General features: G+C 55.0%; 1 pseudogene; it reads left to right on the plus strand.

Moving 5' to 3' along the window:
- Positions 1-16014, plus strand: part of LOC128947941 (transcription intermediary factor 1-beta-like) — a 48937-nt pseudogene that overhangs the window by 17747 nt on the left and 15176 nt on the right.

The raw sequence follows: 16014 nt of genomic DNA on the forward strand, positions 1-16014 counted from the left end.
CACTGTGTGTCACTGAGTGTCACTGTGTCCCTGACAAACACAGCGAGGTGCAGCGCTGCGGCACGGTCAGTGTCACCTGAGTGTCCCCAAATGTCACCTGTGTGTCACCTCCCTGTCACTGTGTCCCTGACAAACACAGCGAGGTGCAGCGCTGCAGCACGGTCAGTGTCACCTGAGTGTCCCCAAATGTCACCTGTGTGTCACCTCCCTGTCACTGTGTCCCTGACAAACACGGCGAGGTGCAGCGCTGCGGCACGGTCAGTGTCACCTGAGTGTCCCCAAATGTCACCTGTGTGTCACCTCCCTGTCACTGTGTCCCTGACAAACACGGCGAGGTGCAGCGCTGCAGCACGGTCAGTGTCACCTGAGTGTCCCCAAATGTCACCTGTGTGTCACCTCCCTGTCGCTGTGTCCCTGACAAACACGGCGAGGTGCAGCGCTGCAGCACGGTCAGTGTCACCTGAGTGTCCCCAAATGTCACCTGTGTGTCACTGTGTCACTGTGTGTCACTGAGTGTCACTGTGTCCCTGACAAACACAGCGAGGTGCAGCGCTGCGGCACGGTCAGTGTCACCTGAGTGTCCCCAAATGTCACCTGTGTGTCACCTCCCTGTCACTGTGTCCCTGACAAACACAGCGAGGTGCAGCGCTGCAGCACGGTCAGTGTCACCTGAGTGTCCCCAAATGTCACCTGTGTGTCACCTCCCTGTCACTGTGTCCCTGACAAACACGGCGAGGTGCAGCGCTGCGGCACGGTCAGTGTCACCTGAGTGTCCCCAAATGTCACCTGTGTGTCACCTCCCTGTCACTGTGTCCCTGACAAACACGGCGAGGTGCAGCGCTGCAGCACGGTCAGTGTCACCGGAGTGTCCCCAAATGTCACCTGTGTGTCACCTCCCTGTCACTGTGTCCCTGACAAACACGGCGAGGTGCAGCGCTGCAGCACGGTCAGTGTCACCTGAGTGTCCCCAAATGTCACCTGTGTGTCACTGTGTGTCACTGTGTCCCTGACAAACACAGCGAGGTGCGGCGCTGCGGCACGGTCAGTGTCACCTGAGTGTCCCCAAATGTCACCTGTGTGTCACCTCCCTGTCACTGTGTCCCTGACAAACACGGCGAGGTGCAGCGCTGCGGCACGGTCAGTGTCACCTGAGTGTCCCCAAATGTCACCTGTGTGTCACCTCCCTGTCACTGTGTCCCTGACAAACACAGCGAGGTGCAGCGCTGCAGCACGGTCAGTGTCACCTGAGTGTCCCCAAATGTCACCTGTGTGTCACCTCCCTGTCACTGTGTCCCTGACAAACACGGCGAGGTGCAGCGCTGCAGCACGGTCAGTGTCACCTGAGTGTCCCCAAATGTCACCTGTGTGTCACTGTGTGTCACTGTGTCCCTGACAAACACGGCGAGGTGCAGCGCTGCAGCACGGTCAGTGTCACCTGAGTGTCCCCAAATGTCACCTGTGTGTCACTGTGTGTCACTGTGTCCCTGACAAACACGGCGAGGTGCAGCGCTGCAGCACGGTCAGTGTCACCTGAGTGTCCCCAAATGTCACCTGTGTGTCACCTCCCTGTCACTGTGTCCCTGACAAACACGGCGAGGTGCAGCGCTGCAGCACGGTCAGTGTCACCTGAGTGTCCCCAAATGTCACCTGTGTGTCACCTCCCTGTCACTGTGTCACCTGTGTGTCACTGAGTGTCACTGTGTCCCTGACAAACACGGCGAGGTGCAGCGCTGCGGCACGGTCAGTGTCACCTGAGTGTCCCCAAATGTCACCTGTGTGTCACCTCCCTGTCACTGTGTCCCTGACAAACACGGCGAGGTGCAGCGCTGCAGCACGGTCAGTGTCACCTGAGTGTCCCCAAATGTCACCTGTGTGTCACTGAGTGTCGCTGTGTCCCTGACAAACACGGCGAGGTGCAGCGCTGCAGCACGGTCAGTGTCACCTGAGTGTCCCCAAATGTCACCTGTGTGTCACTGTGTCACTGTGTGTCACTGAGTGTCACTGTGTCCCTGACAAACACAGCGAGGTGCAGCGCTGCGGCACGGTCAGTGTCACCTGAGTGTCCCCAAATGTCACCTGTGTGTCACCTCCCTGTCACTGTGTCCCTGACAAACACAGCGAGGTGCAGCGCTGCAGCACGGTCAGTGTCACCTGAGTGTCCCCAAATGTCACCTGTGTGTCACCTCCCTGTCACTGTGTCCCTGACAAACACGGCGAGGTGCAGCGCTGCGGCACGGTCAGTGTCACCTGAGTGTCCCCAAATGTCACCTGTGTGTCACCTCCCTGTCACTGTGTCCCTGACAAACACGGCGAGGTGCAGCGCTGCAGCACGGTCAGTGTCACCTGAGTGTCCCCAAATGTCACCTGTGTGTCACCTCCCTGTCGCTGTGTCCCTGACAAACACGGCGAGGTGCAGCGCTGCAGCACGGTCAGTGTCACCTGAGTGTCCCCAAATGTCACCTGTGTGTCACTGTGTCACTGTGTGTCACTGAGTGTCACTGTGTCCCTGACAAACACAGCGAGGTGCAGCGCTGCGGCACGGTCAGTGTCACCTGAGTGTCCCCAAATGTCACCTGTGTGTCACCTCCCTGTCACTGTGTCCCTGACAAACACAGCGAGGTGCAGCGCTGCAGCACGGTCAGTGTCACCTGAGTGTCCCCAAATGTCACCTGTGTGTCACCTCCCTGTCACTGTGTCCCTGACAAACACGGCGAGGTGCAGCGCTGCGGCACGGTCAGTGTCACCTGAGTGTCCCCAAATGTCACCTGTGTGTCACCTCCCTGTCACTGTGTCCCTGACAAACACGGCGAGGTGCAGCTCTGCGGCACGGTCAGTGTCACCTGAGTGTCCCCAAATGTCACCTGTGTGTCACCTCCCTGTCACTGTGTCCCTGACAAACACGGCGAGGTGCAGCGCTGCGGCACGGTCAGTGTCACCTGAGTGTCCCCAAATGTCACCTGTGTGTCACCTCCCTGTCACTGTGTCCCTGACAAACACGGCGAGGTGCAGCGCTGCGGCACGGTCAGTGTCACCGGAGTGTCCCCAAATGTCACCTGTGTGTCACCTCCCTGTCACTGTGTCCCTGACAAACACGGCGAGGTGCAGCGCTGCAGCACGGTCAGTGTCACCTGAGTGTCCCCAAATGTCACCTGTGTGTCACTGTGTGTCACTGTGTCCCTGACAAACACGGCGAGGTGCAGCGCTGCGGCACGGTCAGTGTCACCTGAGTGTCCCCAAATGTCACCTGTGTGTCACCTCCCTGTCACTGTGTCCCTGACAAACACGGCGAGGTGCAGCGCTGCGGCACGGTCAGTGTCACCTGAGTGTCCCCAAATGTCACCTGTGTGTCACCTCCCTGTCACTGTGTCCCTGACAAACACGGCGAGGTGCAGCGCTGCAGCACGGTCAGTGTCACCTGAGTGTCCCCAAATGTCACCTGTGTGTCACCTCCCTGTCACTGTGTCCCTGACAAACACGGCGAGGTGCAGCGCTGCGGCACGGTCAGTGTCACCTGAGTGTCCCCAAATGTCACCTGTGTGTCACCTCCCTGTCACTGTGTCCCTGACAAACACGGCGAGGTGCAGCGCTGCAGCACGGTCAGTGTCACCTGAGTGTCCCCAAATGTCACCTGTGTGTCACTGTGTCACTGTGTGTCACTGAGTGTCACTGTGTCCCTGACAAACACGGCGAGGTGCAGCGCTGCGGCACGGTCAGTGTCACCTGAGTGTCCCCAAATGTCACCTGTGTGTCACCTCCCTGTCACTGTGTCCCTGACAGACACGGCGAGGTGCAGCGCTGCGGCACGGTCAGTGTCACCTGAGTGTCCCCAAATGTCACCCGTGTGTCACTGAGTGTCACTGTGTCCCTGACAAACACGGCGAGGTGCAGCGCTGCGGCACGGTCAGTGTCACCTGAGTGTCCCCAAATGTCACCCGTGTGTCACTGAGTGTCACTGTGTCCCTGACAAACACGGCGAGGTGCAGCGCTGCAGCACGGTCAGTGTCACCTGTGTCACCTGAGTGTCCCCAAATGTCACCTGTGTGTCACTGTGTGTCACTGTGTCACTGTGTGTCACTGAGTGTCACTGTGTCCCTGACAAACACAGCGAGGTGCAGCGCTGCAGCGCCCGCCTGCACGCATGGTCAGTGTCCCCAAATGTCCCCAAATGTCACCTGAGTGTGCCAGTGTCCCCTCCCTGTCCCCTCCATGTCCCCAGAGTGTCCGCTGTTTGTCCCCTGTTGCCCTGAGTATCCCCGCTGTCCCTGAGTGTCCCCAAGTGTCCCCTCCCCATGCCCTGTGTGTCCCTGTGTGTCGCTGAATGTCCGCAGTGTCCCCTCCATGTCCCCAGTTGTCCCCTGAGTGTCCCCAAGTGTCCCCTCCGTGTCCCTGTGTGTCTCTGAATGTCCCCAGTGTCCCCTGAGTGTCCTCAGTGTCCCTTTCATGTCCCCTGAGTGTCCCAATGACCCATCCCTGTCCCCTGAGTGTCCCCTCCATGTCACCCTGTCCCCTGCGTGTCCCTGCTTGTCCCTGTGTGTCTCAAGTGTCCCCTCCATGTCCCCTGAGTGCCCCTGCGTGTCCCCTCTCTGTCCCCTCTCTGTCCCTTCCATGTCACCCTGTCCCCTGAGTGTCCCTGAATGTCCCCAGTGTCTCTTCCATGTCCCCTGAGTGTCCCTGCGTGTCCCCAAGTGTTCCCTCCATGTTCCCTCTGTCCCCCCCGTCCCCTCCATGTCACCCTGTCCCCTGAGTGTCCCCAGTGTCCCTGAGTGTCCTGAGTGTCCCCTGTGTGTCACCTGTGTCACTGTGTCCCCGAGTGTCCACTCCCCATCCCCTGTGTGTCCCTCCCTGTCCCCTCCATGTCCCCAATGTCCCCAGTGTCCCCAGTGTGTCCCCGATGTCCCCTCCATGTCCCCAATGTCCCGAGTGTCCCCAGTGTCCCCGATGTCCCCAATGTCCCCAGTGTCCCCACTGTCCCCAGGTCCCGCCGTGTCTCAGACACGCAGCAGCAGCTGCAGGTGCAGGTGAAGCTGGGCACACTCCATGTCCCCAATGTCCCCAATGTCCCCAGTGTCCCCAATGTCCCCGATGTCCCCAGGTCCCGTCACACATCGGACACGCAGCAGCAGCAGCAGCTGCAGGTGCAGCTGGGCACACTCCATGTCCCCAGTGTCCCCGATGTCCCCAGGTCCCGTCACACATCGGACACGCAGCAGCAGCTGCAGGTGCAGGTGCAGCTGGGCACACTCCATGTCCCCAGTGTCCCCGATGTCCCCAGGTCCCGTCACACATCAGACACGCAGCAGCAGCTGCAGGTGCAGGTGCAGCTGGGCACACTCCATGTCCCCAGTGTCCCCGATGTCCCCAGGTCCCGTCACACATCGGACACGCAGCAGCAGCTGCAGGTGCAGGTGCAGCTGGGCACACTCCATGTCCCCAGTGTCCCCGATGTCCCCAGGTCCCGTCACACATCGGACACGCAGCAGCAGCTGCAGGTGCAGGTGCAGCTGGGCACACTCCATGTCCCCAGTGTCCCCGATGTCCCCAGGTCCCGTCACACATCGGACACGCAGCAGCAGCTGCAGGTGCAGGTGCAGCTGGGCACACTCCATGTCCCCAGTGTCCCCGATGTCCCCAGGTCCCGTCACACATCGGACACGCAGCAGCAGCTGCAGGTGCAGGTGCAGCTGGGCACACTCCATGTCCCCAGTGTCCCCACTGTCCCCAGGTCCCGTCACACATCAGACATGCAGCAGCAGCTGCAGGTGCAGGTGCAGCTGGGCACACTCCATGTCCCCAGTGTCCCCGATGTCCCCAGGTCCCGTCACACATCGGACACGCAGCAGCAGCTGCAGGTGCAGGTGCAGCTGGGCACACTCCATGTCCCCAGTGTCCCCGATGTCCCCAGGTCCCGTCACACATCGGACACGCAGCAGCAGCTGCAGGTGCAGGTGCGGCTGGGCACACTCCGTGTCCCCAGTGTCCCCAATGTCCCCAGGTCCCGTCACACATCGGACACGCAGCAGCAGCTGCAGGTGCAGGTGCAGCTCGCCGTCCTCCAGGCCATGAGGGAGCTCAACAAACGCGCCAAAGTCCTCATGGGGGACGTGCAGGTGAGAGTGCCACCACCCCTGGGTGTCCCCATTGTCCCCTGAGTGTCCCTCAGTGTCACAGTCAGTGTCAGTGCCATGGGGACACTGCTGGTGGAAATAATCAATGAGAAATCCAAATTAATAAATGCCAAAGGTTTACTCACTTATATTTGTATATATACATAATATATATGTGTGTATATATATATATTTATATATATATTAGTTAGATATATAGATAAAGGTATAGCTATAATTTTGAAAATAATTTTGAAAAATTGGACTAAATAATTATATACATAAATGATAATTAAAAATATATTGTAATAATAAAAATTAATAAGAATTATAAATTATTATAAGGATGTGTAAATAATCATTATATTACATTTTTACGTATATGTAAATAATAATTATAAAAATTTTAACTAAAACAATTATAAAAAATTTGACTACAGGAAAATATATAAAAATAATTATTATAGATAGATAATAATGATATATAAAGATTTTTTTATATTTATATAGATATAAATAATAACTTGAAAAATTTTAACTAAAATAATAATAAAAATTTGGACTAAATAAATTAGAAGATGAAATAATAATTTTTAATATATAATAATTAAAATATATAGATAACAATTATATTATGTTTATTTTTATACGTAAATAATAATTATAAAAATAAATTATAATAAATAATATGTTTTTCTAAATATAATATATATAATATATATATTATATGATACCTTATTATATACATTATATACATTATATAATTCTTATATATAATATTGCAATATATAAAATTATTATTATAAATTTAGGTTATGATAATCATAATATAATTATACAAAAATGAATAAAATATATTTTGATTGTATTATAATAAATAAAAATGTATATAATATTCTATATTCTCATGTTACTATATAATTATATACTATATAATGCAATATTCATATATCATATAAATAGTTATAAATAAATTTAAATATTTTTTAAAAATATAATATAAATTATTATCAGTAAGCAGAAATAATTATGAATCAAATTGTATATAATATAAATAGTTATAAATAAATATAAATATTTATAAATAAATATAAATATAAATAAACATTTGTGATAAATCACTATTAATTTTCAGTGAATGTTTGTCCCTTTCCTGTCCCCAGCGTGTGACCGAGGGCTGCCGGCATTATATATAATATAAATAGCTATAAATAAATAGAAATTATTATAAATTAAATTATATGTAATTATGAATAAACAATGATCAATAACTCATAAATAATGATAAATAAATTACAATTTTCAATAAATGTTTGTCCCTTTCCTGTCCCCAGCGTGTGACCGAGGGCCGCCGGCAGCGCCTGGAGCAGCATTATATATAATATAAGTAACTATAAATAAATATAAATAATACTAAATAAAAAGTATCTATTACTATAAATAAATAAATGACAGTTTTCAGTGAATTCCTGTCCCTTTCCTGTCCCCAGCGTGTGACCGAGGGCCGCCGGCAGCGTTTGGAGCGGCAGCGCCGGGAGCTGAGCCGGCTGCGGCGGCTGCAGGAGCGCGCGCTGCGCTTCGGGAAACGGGCCCTGCACGGGCGGCACGGCAGCGCCCTGCTGCTGTCCCAGAGGCTGGTGAGACCCCAAAAACCCCAAATTGTACCCCAAAATACACCCTGGGACCCCAAATACAGCCAGGGAACCCCCAGAGCGCGCGCTGCGCTTCGGGAAACGGGCCCTGCACGGGCGGCACGGCAGCGCCCTGCTGCTGTCCCGGAGGCTGGTGAGAGATAAACCCCCAAATTGTACCCCAAAATGGACCCCAAATACAGCCAGGGAACCCCCCAAACACACACAGGGACCCCTGAGGGTGGAGGTGGCACTTGGGGACACTTGTGGCCTTTGTGGTTGTGGTTCTGTGCTCTCACAGTTGAGCCAGCCCCGTTTCCTCCCCATTTTCTCACTATTTTCTTCATTATTTCCTCCACTATTTTCCCCCATTTTCCCCCATTTTCTCCCATTTTTCCCCATTTTCCATGTTTTGCCCCTTTTCCCCCCATTTCCCCCCATTTTCCTCCATTTCTCCCCATTTCTCTCCATTCCCCCCCATTTCTCCTCAGTTTTTCCCTATTTTCTCCCTGTTTTTTCCTCATTTTCCCCCATTTCCCCCCATTTCCCCCCATTTTCCCCCATTTTCCCCCATTTTCCCCCATTTTCCCCAATTCCTCCCTATTTTTCCCTGTTTCCCATTTTTCCCCCATTTCATTTCTCCCCATTTTTCCCATTTTCTCCCCATTTACCCCCGGCCCCGCCCTGCTGCTGTCCCGCAGCTGAGAGACCCCAAAATACACCAGGGACCCCCAGGGAACCCGGGGGCTCTGATGTCCCCAATGTCCCCACTGTCCCCAGTGTGTCCCCAGGTGCAGGCCCAGCTGCTCAGGGCCCTGGGGGTGTCAGTGTCCCCACTGTCCCCAGTGTCCCCAATGTCCCCAATGTGTCCCCAGGTGCAGGCCCAGCTGCTCGGGGCCCTGGGGGTGTCAGTGTCCCCAGTGTCCCCAGTGTCTCCAATGTCCCCAATGTGTCCCCAGGTGCAGGCCCAGCTGCTCGGGGCCCTGGGGGTGTCAGTGTCCCCAGTGTCCCCAGTGTCCCCAATGTGTCCCCAATGTGTCCCCAGGTGCAGGCCCAGCTGCTCGGGGCCCTGGGGGTGTCAGTGTCCCCACTGTCCCCAGTGTCTTCAATGTCCCCAATGTGTCCCCAGGTGCAGGCCCAGCTGCTCGGGGCCCTGGGGGTGTCAGTGTCCCCAGTGTCCCCAGTGTCCCCAATGTGTCCCCAATGTGTCCCCAGGTGCAGGCCCAGCTGCTCGGGGCCCTGGGGGTGTCAGTGTCCCCAGTGTCCCCAGTGTCCCCAATGTGTCCCCAATGTGTCCCCAGGTGCAGGCCCAGCTGCTCGGGGCCCTGGGGGTGTCAGTGTCCCCAGTGTCCCCAGTGTCCCCAATGTGTCCCCAATGTGTCCCCAGGTGCAGGCCCAGCTGCTCGGGGCCCTGGGGGTGTCAGTGTCCCCAGTGTCCCCAGTGTCCCCAATGTCCCCAATGTGTCCCCAGGTGCAGGCCCAGCTGCTCGGGGCCCTGGGGGTGTCAGTGTCCCCAGTGTCCCCAGTGTCCCCAATGTGTCCCCAATGTGTCCCCAGGTGCAGGCCCAGCTACTCGGGGCCCTGGGGGTGTCAGTGTCCCCTGTTGCCTTCTGAAGCAAGGCAGGCGACCTGGTTCTGAGGAAACGGCACGGCAGCCCTCTCACTAGGGCCACTCGGGCCAATGACACACGCAGACATCAATGTGATGGACGGTCAAAAGGCGTTTATTGTCTCATCTCTTGGGTTTTTATAGTCTAAGGGGTCTCTACGTCAGCATGGGTCTGTCTTTACCTTCTATGGTTAGTAAGAGGTGGACTGTTACTGGGTAGGGGATGGAAAGTTACTGGAATTTGGTTAGGGGGGGTTACATTCCTATGTTAGTTTCTTATCTATGGGAAGCAGATGGTCTTATCTGAGGGGATCTGAGGGTCCTGGCTTTCCGTGACATCGCGAGATCTTCCGCAGCGCCTTTCCCTGTCTACCACATCTCCCCCCCCCTTTTCACAAATGAATGAGGTAGTCATATACATAGGTACTGAAGTGAGGTATGAGGTTGTAACTGGACAAGGGAAAGGAGTCTTGGGAAACTTGAGTAAGCTTTTGCCAGACAAGTTCGGAGGATCTTGTGACTGACGGTGTTCCCTGGTTGAATTCTCTGGTTGATTTCACAGCAATTGTCGTCGGCCTAGGTACCGGATGTTGGTCCGTTCCAGGCGGGTCTGAACGAACGAGACCAGCTTGTTCAGCAGGCATGGTCCGAAGGTGACTGTTAGAAACCTGTCTATATTTCTCTTTTGTGAATCTGGCTGGGTCCCTCAAGAAGATGGTGCACTTCTTCGTCTGAGTGGTACAGGACCCTAGGAACAATCAGAACTTGGACACAGAAGTCGTTAGAGTCATTGAATTTGGGAAGGAACACACAAGGACTCACTCCGGATCGCTGGCAAACCCACCTCCCAGATGCGGATGGGACTGCCCATTTATTGTTTTTCCTGTTAGGCTTGACGATTTTGGTGCAGACGTTGCCTTTCCGCCTAGCTAGGGTTGCATTGCCAAAGCATCTGCCTCGGCCTGTGACTTGACTCAGGGTAATTCCCTTGCGAGGGGTGTCCCATCTGCACTGGTGAGGGGCGTTGGCTGAGGAATACCTGAAGGGAGTGTTTAGAGCGACTCCTTCGAAAAAGGGGGGTTTGACATCGTAACAAAGCCAGCAGGATTCGGTTAGGTTAGGGTTGGATTCGTTCGGGGATACAAAGGTAGCTTCTAACATGCGAAGGATTGGGTCTGAGTCTGACTCGGTTAAGCGGCTCCTCTGAAAGGTCTCCGCTTGACCGGTCGGGACATTGCTGACCCCTGTGGGTAAGGTTTTTGGGTAGGTTATGTTTCTCCCTTTCGGCACGCTTTTAATCGCTTTGTTGGGTCCAACTGCTCGGGGTGCTGACGGTTGGAGCCTGATAATTCGCACGTTCTCCCTCTCTTTTGACCCTTGAAGGACTACCGTCCTGTGGCCCAGCTAGGGTGATCTGGCTGCAAGACCGTCCTGTTGTAATCGGTGCATGCCTGAAATCTAGGGATTTTATGCGGGTTTCGATGGAAGTTCCCGTGAAAGAAGAGGGGTATTCTGCAACCGATGGGTGCCCTGGTGAACTGTAGGAATTTGTCTGGCTCTTGTGGATCCCACCCAGGCCCCGATGGCCTGGCATCTGTAACTATGGTTTCGCAGCCCCAGTGCCCACAATGTCCCCACCCTGGGTGATTGCAGTAGCTTTTCCCAGGGTTTGAAGCTGGGCACCAGTAGGATAGGTACGAGTGTGTGACGTGTGGGGAATAGGGGTGTACCTTTGGCCGTCCTGGAAACCGGTCGGTGATGCGGAGCACGAAGGATGGGGTGTTCGGTGTGGTGATCTGTCTGAGTGCTTTGCCCCTACTAAGGTGTCGCATGACCCACCTGAAGGGCCGATGGGGGTAGTGATCTGGGCTGGCTTGCCCTCTGGCAACTAGCCCCAACAGCAAAATCCCACAGAAACTCCCTTGGTGCTTGGGTCTCACCCGTGCGGGTCTCTCGGGTGCTGCTTGGCGGCTTGGTGGTCTGTCGCTTTCCTCTGGAATGGGGATGTACGCGTCATGAGGACGTCTCGCGAGCAGGTCCTGTAAACAAATACTCGCAATTCTCGTCAGTCTCATTCTGCTCGCCCTGAAGGTCCGGTTTAATCGACTTAAGTGGACACCACCTGATTTTGCCGTCCTTTTTGACCGCTGCGTACCCTCGCCCTGTGAGCATCAGCCTCCAACCCCGTTCCCACTCGCCTAGCTCGTTTCTGATTACCACCTGTGGGCCCTCTTCTAACGTTCGAGTGGCCCAGTGTTTTTGAACGGGACTGTTTGTTTCATCTCCCCTAGGGAATTGATTCAGTGCCAGCAAGGCGGTTGCCAGCATACGTGCCTGATCTCCTGGGGGAATGGCATTGGCAAAGCCTTCTGCTTTTGCCAACACTTCTATCTTGGTTTTCAGGGTCTGGTTTGCTCTCTCTACTATGGCCTGTCCGGTACTGTTATGTGGGATGCCATGCACTAGCGTGATACCCCATTTCGAGGCGAATTCCTGTGCTTGTTTGGAGGTGAAATTGGAGCCGTTGTCCGTTTTGATCTGCTTGGGGATGCCAAGTCAAGCCATGGCTGTCAGCCAGTGCTGAATTGTGGCTTTGGAATTGGTTTTGGGGTGCTGCGTAGCTACGATCGCTCCGCTATAAGTGTCTACTGTCACTGCAAGCCATGCTCGGGGCCTCAGGTGAAGTCCGACTGCCAGATTTCTGAGGGCTTGAGACCTCTCGGGTTGACTCCATAGGTCCAAAGGGGTGACTTCTGACAATGAGGGCAAGTGGCTACCACATGTTTGGCGTCCGCCGTCGAGATTCCGCATCTCTTCGCCAGTGCTTTGACTCCGATGTGGAGCGACTCGTGCAGTTGACGAGCTCTTTGCAAGGTCCAAACGCCTTTCGCTGCGGCGTCTGCTTTGTCGTTGCCGATCTGGAAGTAACCTTTGACTGGGTCATGGCTGTTGATGTGGATGACTGACGCGGTGCCCTGTCGCGAGGAGAGTGCTTCTTCCAGCATTAGGGCTGCTGCTGATGTTGACACTCCTGGTCCTGCCATGGCTAGGCTGAGCCTTGCCACGAATATGGAGTCCGCTACGATGTTGAGGTGTTCGTCTTGGAAGAGTCCGCACGCCAAAACCACTGCTGCTGCTTCCAGCTGTTGTACCGACAGTGTGGGGTCACACGCTTTGACGCAGTGCCATTGCTCTCCTGCCTTTCATTATGAGGTTGGCAATGCACTCGATTCCTGGGGAAAACGCACGAGCGGGTCTTCCGAGGACCACCCATTGGATCGGTTGGGCCTTTTCTGCAAGTCCTTGGGCGAGTGCTCCCACTCCCCCCTTCGGTGTAAAGTGGACGTACAGGTCCAGTGGCATGGCTGGATTCCACCTGGCAAGCGTGCCAGTGGCCATTTGGTTTTCGATGAAGTCGAGGGAGCTCGTTGCTTGCGGTGTCAGCTCCTTGGGTTCCCAGGGGTTCTTTCCTTTCAGGAGGTCGTACAGAGGGTCCATGACCTCGGGAGGAATCAGGACGATGTTGCGCAGCCACTGCAGCGATCCCACCAGGCGTTGCACGTCGTGGAGCGTCTCGATGTCTCGGTTGATCTTCATCTCGGGGGGTGTCACGTGGGAGCTTGTGATGCCTACTCCCAGGAAGGTCACGCAGGGTCCTCTCTTGATCTTTGCGCTCGCGATCTCGAAGCCGTTGGCTTGAAGGGTTTCCGTGACTGTGGTCACCAGGTGATCCACTTGGCTTGTTGATGGTGCTGCGACCAGGATGTCGTCCATGTACTGGATGATGGTTGCGGTGGGGTAGGAGTGTCGGACTGGCGTCAGTGCTTTGTCCACGGTGATTTGGCATATGGTGGGACTGTCGACCAGGCCTTGCGGAAGTACTCTCCATTGGAAGCGAAGGTTGGGCCGCTCACCGTTCCGAAATGCCCCCGAAAAGGCGAATCGCTCTCGGTCCTCAGGGTGCAGGGGTATTGAAAAGAAGCTGTCCTTGATATCCAGTACTGCGCATGGCTGCCCTGCGGGGATGGCTGAGTTCGTGGGTAGCAGTGTCTGGACTGGACCCATGGGTCTGGTCATCTTGTTCACCTCTCTCAGGTCGTGGACGAGACGATAGCATTGTCTGGACCTTTTGGGGATCACGAATACAGGGGTGTTCCATGGGCTGGTGGAGGGTTCTATGTGACCCTTTTGCAGTTCTCGATCGACCAGTTCCAGCAAGGCTGCCATTCGAGGCTCTGTCAGGGGCCACTGCTCAACCCATACAGGGTCTGATGATTTCCAAGTCAGTATGATTGGCACCGGGGGGTGTACAGCGGTGGCCCTTGTGGTAAATTTGTGATCCGAAATCCGAGCAAGGAGAGAACGTCCCTTCCTAACAGGGGTGGAGAATTCTGCAAAATTGACTGCTCCCTGTGGGGGCATAGGGTATGAGGGTCCCCTGCCCCACTGGGGGTTGCTGTAGCTGGGCCGTCTCGCATTTGCAGCGGGAGGGGGCTGAGTGTGGCCCGCGCGCCGCCTCCCTCTCCCGTTTCCCCGGGGCCGGGATGCTTGGAGTGAGGGTGCTGCCAGGGAAAGCTGTGCTTGCTGACTAGCTGTCCTTCCCCGGAAGCCTGGGCTAACACGGTCGTCTTGCCATTCCTGCTTAAATGCAATCCGCCCCGCCCCATCAAAAGCATGCGGCTTATTTGCGTAATATCAAAATTGAGCAGATCGTTATTGGTAGAAAGGCCGTCCTCAGGAGTGGGTACTACAACTGAGTTGATCCCTATTTCTGAAATCCCTTTGGCTTCTTTTGGGTTAACTGGGGTATATGCCCTTTGTTGGTTTCCCCGCGCTCCGGCAACCCCCCCTGGGAAAGCGTGCATGGAGGCTGCCGGTGCCCGGTCCCCACAGGCTGCTTTTATTTTTCCCCCATCGGTGAGTTTGTGTTGCGATTGTTTCCCGATATTGTTTAAAGCTTTATTCGGTTTCGCTCGAAACCGCATTAATTCTGCTCTCTCGGTTTCCGAGTCCCAGCCGGGCTCGGTCGGCTCTTCCGAGCTGTCTGAGCAGCTGTTACTTGACTCTGAGCCGGAAGCTGAATGCCAGTACCCTTCCGGCGCTCCGTGCCGTTTTGTGCGGCTCCGACCCCGCTCCTCCCTTTGGGGGTGGTGCCGCTCCCTCCCCCTGGGGTCTCCCCGCCTCCTGACGGGGGAGGTCCTTGCCCTATAAGGACCTAATTTGAATAGAGCGCTCTGGTTGGTCTGACACTCTACCGCGGGGACCGCCCCCCTCCCCGCTCGCCCGCGCATGCGTTGTTAAGCAGCCTGACGGTATTTCCGCCCTTCTCCTCCTCCTTTCCGCCCTCGCCATGTGGTTCGGCGCCATTTTTAAACGCACATGGCGGGGGCGAGTTTTTACCGATCCCGGCAGGGTCCGACCATCCGGCCGCGTTCCGCGCCTTCTCCGCGGGTCCCTGCCAGAAGCATCGCGCGCGCTGCTCTGCCTCTTCTGCTGGATCGGCGACCGGCGGGGAAGGGACGGATAGAGAAACTGCGGTTTTTTCGGATGGTTCCGCGGGGGGGCTAGGACCCGACGGGCTCCGTGGGAAGGTCGGGGGGTCCCCTGGGGGTTCCGGGGGGTCTCCTGGGGGCTCCGGGGGGTCTGGGCTCGGGCTCGGAAAGGGATGGAACGCGCCCGGCCCCCGCATGTTCCCGCCTTCAATCCGATCGCTCTCTGAGGCGGTTTGTGTCGCGGCCCCCACCCCCAGCTTTGGTGTAGCTAATAAACCTGTACACGCGGCTTTCCGCGTCTCCTGTTCTTCTAACGTCTCGCGTAGGGTCTCTTCTACTTTCCCCCACGCTCTGAGGTTTTTACCTCTGCCTGCGGACTTAGAGTCCTCTGCTGAGGCGGCAGTGCACTTCTCCCGCGCTCCCGAATATAATATATTTACCGGACGTCCGATCGTCCCCAGCTCTAGGAGCCTTGCAATAGCAAGATTAGAGTTCCTGAGCTCACCTTTAATTCCCCATTGCTCATGAGCCTGACTTACGACCTTCGCTGTGGATTCCATGGTCCACGCTGGTCCGGAGGCGTCCCTCCCGCTGTAGTCGGACCCGCCGCTACAGCCGCCGCCCTCTGACCAGGAGAATTACCGTTCCCCGGGCACTGCAGCAGTCCCGGGTTTCGGCACCAGTATGTTGCCTTCTGAAGCAAGGCAGGCGACCTGGTTCTGAGGAAACGGCACGGCAGCCCTCTCACTAGGGCCACTCGGGCCAATGACACACGCAGACATCAATGTGATGGACGGTCAAAAGGCGTTTATTGTCTCATCTCTTGGGTTTTTATAGTCTAAGGGGTCTCTACATCAGCATGGGTCTGTCTTTACCTTCTATGGTTAGTAAGAGGTGGACTGTTACTGGGTAGGGGATGGAAAGTTACTGGAATTTGGTTAGGGGGGGTTACATTCCTATGTTAGTTTCTTATCTATGGGAAGCAGATGGTCTTATCTGAGGGGATCTGAGGGTCCTGGCTTTCCGTGACATCGCGAGATCTTCCGCAGCGCCTTTCCCTGTCTACCACAGTCCCCAGTGTCCCCAGTGTCCCCAATGTGTCCCCAATGTGTCCCCAGGTGCAGGCCCAGCTGCTCGGGGCCCTGGGGGTGTCAGTGTCCCCAGTGTCCCCAGTGTCC

The sequence above is a fragment of the Melozone crissalis genome, unplaced genomic scaffold (genome assembly GCF_028551555.1).
Source record: "Melozone crissalis strain CALT ecotype California unplaced genomic scaffold, PUWL_Pcris_2 ptg000111l_1, whole genome shotgun sequence".
NCBI lineage: Eukaryota > Metazoa > Chordata > Aves > Passeriformes > Passerellidae > Melozone > Melozone crissalis.